Raw genomic sequence first — 12,394 nt, forward strand, 5'->3', positions numbered from 1 at the left:
AACAAAAATATGTCAAAATTAAACACACTCTTTAATGCATTCATGCTCAATGGTCAGATGATTTTAAAAAGTTAAGATGTCAATACTATCCACAGTGACATACAAATTTAATCAATGTCTATAATACTCCTATCATACTTCTTTTAAAGAAATATAAAAATAAATTCAAAAGTGTATTAGGACAATAAATAGCCAGACTGTTTTAGAAATACAAACAAGGAAGAATAGCACTTCTTGATGTAAAAACAAATCTACAGGAATAAAAAAAATGAGCTACTGGCACAAAGACAAAGAATGAGATGAAACAACAGAATGGAGAACCCAGAAATAAACTTCTGTGTCCATGACAAAACCATAGTTTATAGCCATGGAACTGAAAAAGAAAGAAATTTAACTTTTCCAGTGTCACTACTTAGTGGACGTGTGCGTTCTGTGGTTGTGTTCGGGCTCCCTCTGGCGGCCGCTTTTATACAAGGCAGAGGCGGGAGATCGCCAGAGCCCAGGAGCCTAGGGTTGCCGTGAGCTAGGCTGACGCCATGTCACTCGCTCTGGCCTGGGCGACAAAGTGAGACTCGCTCTCAAAAAATTAAATGAATGCATGCATGAATACATGAATGAATAAATAAATAAAAGTATGTTAAAAAATACATAGAGGGAGGGTTCTCTGCTTTAGCCATTATTGTGGTTCATCATTTCAGTGGTCTCAGAGCGGCCAAAAACAAGGCCTGTGGGGCCGGGGACCGCTCGCTCAGGAGTTTTAAGAAAAGATTTAACTCGTCTTGGGGACAGAGGCCAGACTACAAGTTTCCAAAATCAGGGGGTGGGGGGGAAGTTTTGAAAGGACACAAAATCTTTCTGTCCTTTATTTTTTTTCCCTCTCTCTAGACCATTCCCCCTATTACACTGTGAAATTCATGATGTGAGATAGTTGTGCCAGGGATGAACTTTGCGGTCGGCTATGTGAAGTAGGAAGGGTGTTTTATATGTTTCCAGGACATCGTAAAAAATTCAGCAGACTCATCTAGGATCATTAGGGAAATGAATGATTTTCCTCTCCTCAATGTGGAGCTACCACAACAAGCTGCAGGAGGACCGTCCCGGACACCTATCCACTGACAGAGGCCCCTGGGGAATGTGTGGCTCACCCTATTCATTTAGAAATGTATACTTTGGAATCAATAAAATTTCCCCCACCCGGGTTACTGTAGTCAAGTCCCTTCAATCCGATCGCTGAGGCCGTTCGGCCTCAGTCCACGACCAAGGAAGGGCGACTCTGTGACACCAAAGAGCGCGGTGCCCAAAAGGAATGAGGACAGACACCCACGTGCACGCACACAGACACACGGTCGAATACACTGTGTTCACCGTGTTTCTGACTCAGAGAAACTGGAAGACGGTTGGGAACATTCAAGATCGACTTTGCATTTCTTCCAGGACAGGAAGATTCACAGGAAGAGAAAATACATTGTTCTCGGCCTAGGATAAAAAGCCACAAGTTGTTGTAGAATTCATTCTGTGATTTAAATTTTTAAACGATATTCCATAGACCTAAAAACAACACAAAAAACCAAGATAAAACAGAAACAATTAAGAGAAACAAACAAAAAAAAAACCCGGGCAGAGGCCTACAGTGCGGGAGGGGAGGCAGGGAGGGAGCGGGAGGAGGTGCGCCTCCCTGGGACAACAGGGAGGGTGGGGTGGAGGGAGACACGCCGTAGGCTAGAGCATCCTCAGGGCTGGCGGGTCCAGGAAGAACCTTGTTCTACACCGCAGGAGATTTGAAAGCCGACCTCCACACCTGGGGTCCCCTCTTAAGCTCCCAACATCACCTGACTTTACCCATCCCCATGTCTGATCAAAGTGGTGACTAGGTGACACCTAACTACCGCTGCCAGTGTCAGCCAGACGAGAAGGGACCCCCTGACTGGGCTCACGGCGGATTTTTTTTTTTTTTTTTTTGTAAAGCTTGCTTCCATTTTCCACCTAGGTCTACAGGTATACCCGTTAAATGAGTGCTTGTATTGAGGAAACAGGAAGTATTTTTTTCCAGTCATTTATCTGGTCCTCAATCCTCATTATTTATCATCTCCCCCCCCACACACACACACACAGGTTGGTTCATCTCTGCAGAAAAGCTGCTGGAGATTGTTTATCCACAGAATGCTTTCTGTTGACAGTATCTAAGACAAGGAGTGCCACGCATTCTGCTCTAAGATTAAAATGGCATCTATCGGTATGGTCCTATTTTACTTCTCGTGTGGCTTTCATCAAAGCTGATCTTGACTTCCACAACGGAGACGAGTGGGTTTCTGTCGTGTTCGTGTAGTTCTGTAGGGCTGGTGCCTTCCCAGAAGCGATCATCTTCCTAAGTAGGCTATGTCCCAGGAACTTGGGAAAGTGCAAAGAGTGACTTGTCCACCACGCTTACAATAAAGGATGTATCTGAATCTGTGACTGGAAGGGGTCGGTATCTGACCAGAAAGCACTGCCAGAGGAGGAGACGTTTCATTTCTTTTCCTAAATTTTACCTGGCCATAGCAGATGTCTCTGTTTCCCTAGGACGTGGTATTTTTCCTCACAAGCAGTTTGAATGGCTCCAAGTGCCTCTAGACTGACTGCAAAGCAGAGACCCCACGATCTGCACCCGTTGGCTCTGTCCATCCAAGCACGGCCTCCACGGCTCTCCTCTGTGGGGTATAGACTCTCAGAGGTGGCACAGTATGGTGGGTAGGGGGACATGCTTTATTGGGAAAACTGAGAGTTTGAACCCCACCGTTTTATTTGTTAGCAACTCGAACTTTGTCAATTCCCATTGCCCTGCTGAGGCCCAGTCACCTAGAGGGTAGGAAATGCAATGGATAGATATCTCTCTCTGTCTCTGTCTCTCTGTCCTCTCTTTTTCTTTTCTTTTCTCTTGTTTTGGCAGGCTCTCACTCTGGTTCCCAGGCTAAAGGGCAGTGGCATCATCATAGCTCACTGGCACCTCAAACTCCTGGCCTCCGGCAGATCCTCTCACCCAGGCTTCCCAAAGTGCTAGGATGATGGAGTTCTTGTTTTTCTTTTTCTTTTTTTTTTTTTTTTTCATCTGATGTCTTTTAGGGTCATAGCCTCAGAAATTTAGATCTGTTCTTTGAACTCGTCCTAGGGGCTAATTGGGATTCGAATAGGTGGTCCTCGAAATTTCAGCGGTACTGCCAGGGAGGAGAGAAGGAGTGAAGAAGCAGCATCAGGCAAATAGGGTGGCACACGCCTGTAGTCCCAGAGACTCGTGAGGCTGAGGCAGGAGGATCGATGGAGCCAAGGTGTTTGAGGTTGCAGTGACCAAGGATGCAGTGTACCCTGTTCGATAGAGGGTGACAGACACTGTCCTTCCCTAAAAACTATATAAATATTAGGTACCCTGATAATTAAAAATTAAGCAAAAGCGGTGTGGCGAGGTGGCCCATGCCTATAATCCTAGCACTCTGGGAGGCCGAGGTGGATGGATTGCTCAAGGTCAGGAGTTCAAAACCAGCCTGAGCAAGAGCAAGACCGTCTCTACTATAAATAGAAAGAAATTAATTGGGCAACTAAACACACACACATAATAACCCGGGCATGGTGGTGCATGTCTGTAGTCCCAGCTACTAGGGAGGCTGAGACAGAAGGATCACATGAGCTTAGGAATTTGTGGTTGCTGTGAACTAAGCTGACCCCATACCACTCTAGCCCAGGCCCGAAAACTGAGACTCTGTCTCAAAAAAAAATAATCCAGGAAAAGGGACTTACCAGAAAAAGCAGGAGAGAGAGATAAAAATTTCTCCTTCTATATATGCTATAGACAGAATAAAAGAAATAAGCAGGGAGGGAGAGATAAAAATTTCTCTCAAGCCCAGCACACCTGTAACCCTAGCTGTCTGGGAGGCTGAAGCCGGAGGATTGCTCGAGGTCAGGAGTTCAAACCAGCCTGAGCAAGAGCAAGACACCATCTCTACGAAAAATAGAAAGAAATTAATTGGCCAAGTAATAGAGAGAGAGAGAAAAATTAGCCAGGCATGATGACACTGCCTGTAGTCCCAGCTACTTGGGAGGCTGAGGCAGGAGGATTGCTTGAGTCCAGGAGGTTGAGGTTGTTGTGAGCTAGGCTGACTCCATGGCACTCACTCTAGCCTGGGCAACAAAGTGAGACTCTGTCTCAAAAAAAAATGTCTCTCTCTCTCTCTCTCTATATATATATATATATATACACACACACATATATATTCTGAGGACTTTATTTATATATAAATATATATTTTTATGCACATAGAGAGAAATTATATATAGATAGAAATTTATATATATATAGAGAGAGATATGTGAATTTCTCTCTAAATATAATTTATCTCTTTCTCTCTCTAAATATATATATATATGGAGAGAGAGAAAGAAAGAGAAAGAGAGAGAAGTGGATATTACCATGAGGATGTTAGTGATTCTGGGGACCTTTTTTACTTTGTGGGCCACTGGACTCTGTGGAGGTCAGTGAAGAAAGATGGCCCAAATGAGAATAAGCGGTGTCTATGGGGCACTTGCTTGCCGTGCGTGTGCACCTGTGTGTAAATAAATAGCTAGACATTCATTTCTTGTCAAGAGTGTCAGTGTCACCACTGCCTCCGCCATCACCACCGACAGCGCTTAACGGCTCCTGGCCGGATAGTGGCCCAAGCGTGGTAGGGCAGGCTTGGCGGGGCGGCCGACCCCCGGTGGCTATAAAGGCGGTGGGTGCGGCATCACCAGGGTCAAGCGCAGACTTGGACAACTCCATCGCCCGGCCTAGAGAAAGGCGCCTTTATCATCTGGAGGAGAACCGACGCCTTTGGTGGATAGAGAGACATCACTCGGTGTTTTTATGGAGGCGATGACGGTGATGAAGAAGATGACAACTGCTCCCGCCCCTGCCCCCTCCCTCCCTTCCTCACCACCGCACCCTCCCTCCCCCCAACTTCCCACAACCCCTCCCTCACCCCCACCCCCTCCCCCCATCCCCCTCCCAACCCATCCCCCTCCCACCCCCCGCCGCCACTCCCTCCCCCGCCCTCTCCCCTCCCTCACCACCACTCCTCCCACCCCCCCTCCCACCCCCCCCTCCCTCTCCCCACCCGGCCACCACCCCTCACTCCCCCACCCCACCGCCCCCTCCCGCCTTCCCTCCCACCCCTCCCTCCACCCACCCTTCCCGCCCTCTCACCTCCCACCTCCGCCCCCTCCCCTCCCTCTCCCCACCCTCCCCGACCCCTCCACCACCCTTCCCTCCCTCTCCCCTCCCTCCCCCCACCCCCTTCCACCCACCACCCCTCACTCCCCACCACCCCCTGCCCCCTTCCACCCCCATCCCCTCCCACCCCCATCCCTCCCTCACCGCCGCCCCCTCCCTCTCCCCCACCCCTCCCTCCCCCCAACCTCCCACCTCCCACCCTCCAACCTCCCGCCCTATGCCTCCCCTCCCTCCCCCGACCTTCCCTCCACCCCTCCCCTCACCACCCCCTCCCCTCCCTCACCCCTCCCTCCTCCCACCACCCCCTCCCACCTTCCCTCCCACCCCTCCCTCCCACCACCCTTCCCGCCCTCTCCCCTCCCTCTCCCCACCCTGCCACCACCCCTCACTCCCCCACCCTCCCCACCACCCCCTCCCACCTTCCCTCCCACCCCTCCCTCCCACCTCCACCCCTCCCCTCCCTCTCCCCACCCTCCCTCCCCGACCCCTCCACCACCCTTCCCGCCCTCTCCCCCTCCCTCCCCTACCTCCCCCCACCCCTCCCTCCCCCCGCCCCCTTCCACCCACCCCTCCCTCAACACCACCCCTTCCCAGCCCCTCCTCCCATCCCTCTCCCCACCCCCTACCCCTTCCCACCCCAGCCCCCTCCCCTCCCACCGCCCCTCCCTCTCCCAACCTCCCGCCGCCCCCTCCCACCCCCCTCCCGCCCCCACCCCTCCCTCCTCCCACCACCCCTCCCTCCCCCCACCCCCACCCATCCCACCTCCCTCCCTCACCACCACCCCCTCCCGCCTTTCCTCCCACCCCCTCCCCTACCTCCCCCGCCCTTCCCGCTCCCACCCCTCCCTCCCTCTCCCCACCCTTCCTCCCCGACCCCTCCACCACCCTTCCCGCCCTCTCCCCTCCCTCCCCCTTCCACCCACCACCCCTCTCCCCTCCCTCCCCCACCCCCTTCCACCCACCACCCCACCGCCCCCTGCCCCCTCCCACCCCCTCCTGCCCCTCCCCTCCCGCCCCCCCACCCCTCCCTCCCCCAACCTCCCCCTACCACCCTCCAACCTCCCCCCTTCCATCTCCCACCCCTCCACCACCCTTCCCGCCCTCTCCCATCCCCCCCGCCCCTCCCTCCCCCCAACCTCCCACCTCCCCCTACCACCCTCCAACCTCCCAGTCCCACCCTCCCCCCTTCCCTCTCCCCGCCCTCCCGACCCCTCCACCACCCTTCCCGCCCTCTCCCCTCCCACCCCCTGCCCCCTCCCACCCCCTGCCCCCTCCCACCCCAGTCCCCTCCCCTCCCACCCTCCCACCGGCCTCCCTCACCACCGCCCCTTCCCACCCCCCTCCTCCCTCTCCCCACCCCCCCACCCCAGCCCCCTCCCACCCCCCCGCCACTCCCTCCCCACTCCCTCTCCCCTCCCTCACCACCACCCCTCCCGCCTCCCGCCTCCCTTCCCTCCCTCACCACCACCCCCTCCCGCCCCCGCCTCCACCCCTCCCACCACCCTTCCCGTCCTCTCCCCACCCTGCCACCACCCCTCACTCCCCCACCCCACCCCACCCTCCCGACCCTCCCCACCGCCCCCTCCCACCCCCTCCCGCCTTCCCTCCCACCCCCTCCCCTACCTCCCCCCACCCTTCCCGCCCTCCCGGACCCCTCCACCACCCTTCCCGCCCTCTCTCCTCCCTCCCCCACCCCCTTCCACCCACCACCCCTCCCTCCCCACCACCCCCTGCCCCCTCCCACCCCCACCCCTCCCTCCCCCCACCCCTCCCTCCCCCCAACCTCCCACCTCCCCCTCCCACCCTCCCCCCTCCCCTCTTCCCCCCACCCTCCTCCCTCCCTTCCCTCTCCCCACCCTCCCACCCCCCATCCCTCCCCCAACCTCCCACCGCCCCCTCCCACCCTATGCCTCCCCCCCACCCTCTCCCCTCCCTCCCTCCACCTTCCCTCCACCCCCTCCCCTCCCTCACCCACCCCTCCCTCCTCCCACCCCTCCCGCCTCCCTCCCATCCCTCCCTCACCACCACCCCCTCCCGCCCCCGCCTCCACCCCTCCCGCCCTCTCCCCACCCTGCCACCACCCCACCCTCGCCACCGCCCCCTCCCACCCCTTCCCCTACCTCCCCCCACCCCTCCCTCCACCCGCCCTTCCCATCCCTCTCCCCACCCTCCCTCCCCAACCCTTCCCGCCCTCTCCCCTCCCTCACCCCACCCCCTCCCACCCTCCAACCTCCCGCCTCCCAATCCCACCCTCCCCTCTCACCCCCCACCCTCCCCTCCCTACCCCCCGCCCTCCCTCTCCCCACCCTCCCGCCACCCCCTCCCTCCCCCAACCTCCCACCGCCCCCTCCCGCCCTATGCCACCCCTCCCACCACCGCCCCTCCCGCCTCCCCGCCCCTCCAGCCCCCCCTCCCCTCCCTCTCCCCACCGCCTGCCCCCTCCCGCCCCCTGCCTCCCCTCCTTCCCCCGTCCTCTCCCCTCCCTCACCACCGCCCTCTCCCGCCTCCCCTCCCTCCCCGCCACTCCAGCCCCCTTCCAGCCCTGGCCCCTCCCACCCCCGCCCCCTCCTGCCCTGGCCTCCCCTCCCTCATTGCCACCCCCTCCCTTCCCTCTCCTCACACTCCCGCCCACCCCTAACCCTAACCCTAACCCCCTCCCGCCACCGCCCCTCCCACCACTGCTGCCTACACAGGTAGGATAATGAATTAAAATCTTAATCTAACCGCCCCCCCACCCAAGCAGGCTCCATGGACCCATTCCCCCGGACCCTAGAAAGAGCCTAAAATGCAGATTTGTTGCCCATGCAAAGGCAGGTCAGAACTGGCCGGTCACGTCCCCTTCTTTCTCGAAGATGTCCTTTGTAACATTAGTGTCATTCAAGTTGGTATTCAATGCCCCACTAGTAAAATTCAGTGGCTTAAAAAAGAAGGAAGGAAGGAAGGAAGGAAGGGAAAAGAGGCCGGGATGGCGTGGTGGCTCATGCCTGTGATCCTAGCACTCTGGGGGACTGTGGTGGGCAGATCATTGGAGCTCAGGAGTTCCAGCTTAGCCTGACCAAGAGCAAGACCCCATCTCTACCAGAAAGAGAAAGAAATTAATTGGCTAAGTAAAAATATGTATCTATAGAAAAAATTAGCCAGGCACGGTGGCTCATGCCTGTAGTCCCAGCTACTCTGGAGGCTGAGACAGAAGGATCACTTGAGCGCAGGAGTTTGAGGTTGCCATGAGCCAGGCTGACGCCACAGCACTCTAGGCCGGGCAACACAGTAAAACTCCATCTCTCAAGAAAAAGGGTGAGGGCAGTGGCTCACCCCTGTAATTCTAGCTCTCTGGGAGGCCAAGACCGGCGGATTGCTCAAGGTCAGGAGTTCGAAACCAGCCTGAGCAAGAGCGAGACCTCGTTTCTACTATAAATAGAAAGAAATTAATTGGACAACTAATATATAGAGAAAAAATTAGCCGGGCATGGTGGCCCATGCATGTAGTCTCAGCTACTCGGGACGCTGAGGCAGGAGGATCGCTTGAGCCCAGGAGTTTGAGGATGCTGTGAGCTAGGCTAACGCCACGGCACTCACTGTAGCATGGGCAACAAAGCGAGACTCTGGCTCACAAAAAAAAAAAAAAAAAAAAAAAAAAGAAAAAGACAGCAAAAAAGAAAGGAAGAAAGAGAAAGAAAGAAAGAAAGAAAGCAAGAAAGCAAGAAAGAAAGAAAGAAAGAAAGCAAGAAAGCAAGAAAGAAAGAAAGAAAGAAAGAAAGAAAGAAAGAAAGAAAGAAAGAAAGAAAGAAAGAAAGAAAGAAAGAAAGAGTCATACTGAGAATATTGATCCAAGAGCGACACCTAGCGACCATATATAGCCACCACCATCTACCGCCCACTTTGCCAGAGACATCTGGTCGCCCTCAAGGCACTGTGGCAACGGAGGCCGAGGGCAACATGGAGTCGACTTGGGGGGGGGGCCAGGCGTCCGCAGCAGCCGATTCCCAGGCAGGCACACGAGCCGAGCCCAGGACGTCGTTCTCAGCGCCATGAAAGGCAGCGGGAGCGAGAAAATCATGACAAAGTGACAGCAGCTCCCTTTGTAGCTCATCAGCACGGCGATCGCTTGTTCCCACGCACGTGTGATCCGCGCCTCCTAGTGTGTCGGCACATCCCCCGTGTGACGTGAAGCGAGGGGTGAAGGGGAACAGGGGGGTAGGAGAAGGAAAGGAAAAGATACATCCAATGAAAGGGGAAAAAAGGAAAGTCACACGTGGGTCAGGTAGTAACAGCAAATCAACAAGCTGCGGACAGCAACTCCCGGAGGAACACAGCCCGAGAAGCGCCCGCGCTGCCAAAATAGCGATCCGAGGGCGACCCCTGGCGGCGGTGACAACATGGACACTCAATGTGTCCCACCGGCTGTCGCAGAGCGAGCGGACTTCTGGTCGATCCACCGGCTCAGAGGCACTCCAGTCCCGGTGATCGTTGCCTGCGAGGGAGGGGCGGGGAGGGGAGAAAAACATTCAAGTCATCCCAGGTCGCATTAGGATTCCTGAGGGTGATGATTTCGCGTGCACGTGTGCCCCGTGACCCGTGTGTTTGGAACAAAAAGGAAGGAAAAAAGGGCGGTGGGGAGTAAAGAATGGGAGAGCCAGAGCGAGAACGGAAGAAAAAGAGAGAAAGAGAGAGAGAGACAAGGAAAGAAAGAGACAGAGCGAGAGAGAGAAACAGAGAAAGAGAGAGAGAGAGAAAGAAAGAAAGAAAGAAAGAAAGAAAGAAAGAAAGAAAGAAAGAAAGAAAGAAAGAAAGAAAGAGAAAGAAAGATTGCTCATTGATCATAACCAGTTACAGATCCCTTTGTTCCTTCTCGACTCCCACTGCTCCACTTGACCAGGCTAAAATAAAATCAAATAAAATAAATTCATTGGTGAGAGAGAGAGAAAAGGAGGGAGGGAATAAGCAGCATCAGGCAAGTATGGTGGCACACCCATGTAGTCCCAGCGACTCGTGAGGCTGAGGCAGGAGGATCGATGCAGCCCAGGTGTTTGAGGTGGCAGTGACCAAGGATACAGTGTACCCTGTTCGATATACAGAGGCAGACCCTGTCACTCACCTGAAAACTATACAAATATTAGGTACCCTAATAATTAAAAATTAAGCAAAAGGGGTTGGGCATGGTGGCCCATGCCTATAATCCTAGCAGTCTGGGAGGCCTAGGCGGGTGGATTGCTCAAGGTCAGGAGTTCAAATCCAGCCTGAGCAAGAGCAAGACCCTCTCTACTATTAATAGAAAGAAATTAATTGGCCAAGTAAACACACACACACACATAATAAGCCGGGCATGGTGGTCCATGTCTGTAGTCCCAGCTACTCGGGAGGCTGAGATAGAAGGATCACTTGAGCCCAGGAGTTGGACGTTGCCATGAGCCAGGCTGACTCCACAGCACTCTAGGCCGGGCAACACAGTGACACTCCATCTTTCAAGAAAAAGACAGCAAAAAAGAAAGGAGGAGAGACAGAAAGAGAGAGAGAGAGAACAAAGAAAGAAAGAGAGAGAGAGAGAAAGAGAAAAAGAAAGAAAGAAAGAAAGAAAGAAAGAAAGAAAGAAAGAAAGAAAGAAAGAAAGAAAGAAAGTCATACTGAGAATATTGATCCAAGAGCGACACCTAGCGACCATATATAGGCACAACCATCTACGGCCCAATTCGCCAGAGACATCGACCTCAAGGCACTGTGGCAACGGAGGCCAAGGGCAACATGGAGAACAGAAGAAAAAGACAGAGAGAGAGAGAGAGGAAGAGAGAGAGAGAGAGAGAAAGAGAGAGAGAGGAAAGAGGCAGGGCCCTCTCCTCCCATTCCATGCCCACTGTGAGAGAGAGAGAGAGAGAGAAGGAAAGAGAGAGAGAGAGAGAGAGAAACAGAGAGAGAGAGAGAGAGAAGAAAGAAGAAAGAAAGAAAGAAAGAAAGAAAGAAAGAAAGAAAGAAAGAAAGAAAGAAAGAAAGAGAGAAAGAAAGAAAGAAAAGAAAGATTGCTCATTGATCATAACCAGTTACAGATCAGTTTGTTCCTTCTTGACTCCAACTGCTCCACTTGACCAGGCTAAAATAAAATCAAATAAAATAAGGCCGGGCACGGTGGCTCATGCCTGTAATTCTAGCTCTCTGGGAGGCAGAGGCGGGGGGATTGCAAGAGGTCAGGAGTTCCAAACCAGCTTGAGCAAGAGTGAGACCCCGTCTCTACTATAAATAAAAAGAAATTAATTGGCCAACTAATATATATAGAAAAAATTAGCCGGGCATGGTGGCACATGCCTGTAGTCCCAGCCACTTGGGAGGCTGAGGCAGAAGGATTGCTTGAGCACAGGAGTTTGAGGTTGCTGTGAGCTAGGCTGACGCCATGGCACTCATTCTAGCCTAGGCAACAAAGCGAGACTCAGGCTCAAAAAAAAAAAAAAAAAAAAAAAAAAGAAAGGAGGAGAGAGAGAGAGAGAGAGAAAGAAAGAAAGAAAGAAAGAAAGAAATACAGAAAGAGTCATACTGAGAATATTGATCCAAGAGCGACACCTAGCGACCATACATAGCCACCACCATCTAGGGCCCAATTAACCAGAGGCAACGGAGGCCGAGGGCAACATGGAGTCGACCTGGGATGGGGGGGGCATGGCGTCCGCAGCAGCCGATTCCCTGGCAGGCACATGAGCCGAGCCCGGGACGTCGTTCTCAGCGCCGTGAAAGGGAGCGGCAGCGAGAAAATCATGACAAAGTGACAGCAGCTCCCTTTGTAGTTCATCAGCACAGCGATCGCGTGTTCACACGCACGTGTGATCCGTGCCTCCTAGTGTGTCGGCACATCCCCCGTGTGACGTGAAGCGAGGGGTGAAGGGGAACAGGGGGGTAGGAGAAGGAAAGGAGAAGATCCATCCAATGAAAGGGGAAAAAAGGAAAGTCACACGGGGGTCAGGTAGTAAGAGCAAATCAACAAGCTGCGGACAGCAACTCCCGGAGGAACACAGCCCGAGAAGCGCCCGCGCCGCCAATATAGCGATCCGAGGGCGACCCCTAGCGGCGGCGACAACATGGACACTCAATGTGTCCCGCCGGCTGTCCCAGAGCGAGTGGACATCTGGTCGATCCACGGGCTCAGAGGCACGCCAGTCCCGGTGATCGTTGCCTGCG

The 12,394-nt window shown here is 54.2% G+C and overlaps 1 pseudogene; it reads left to right on the top strand.

Annotated features, from left to right (window-relative positions):
- The first annotated feature begins 11,991 nt into the window (after positions 1-11,991).
- Positions 11,992-12,083, top strand: LOC142865726 (uncharacterized; annotated as a pseudogene).
- Positions 12,084-12,394: the final 311 nt, after the last annotated feature.

The sequence above is a fragment of the Microcebus murinus genome, chromosome 31 (genome assembly GCF_040939455.1).
Source record: "Microcebus murinus isolate Inina chromosome 31, M.murinus_Inina_mat1.0, whole genome shotgun sequence".
NCBI classification, from domain to species: domain Eukaryota; kingdom Metazoa; phylum Chordata; class Mammalia; order Primates; family Cheirogaleidae; genus Microcebus; species Microcebus murinus.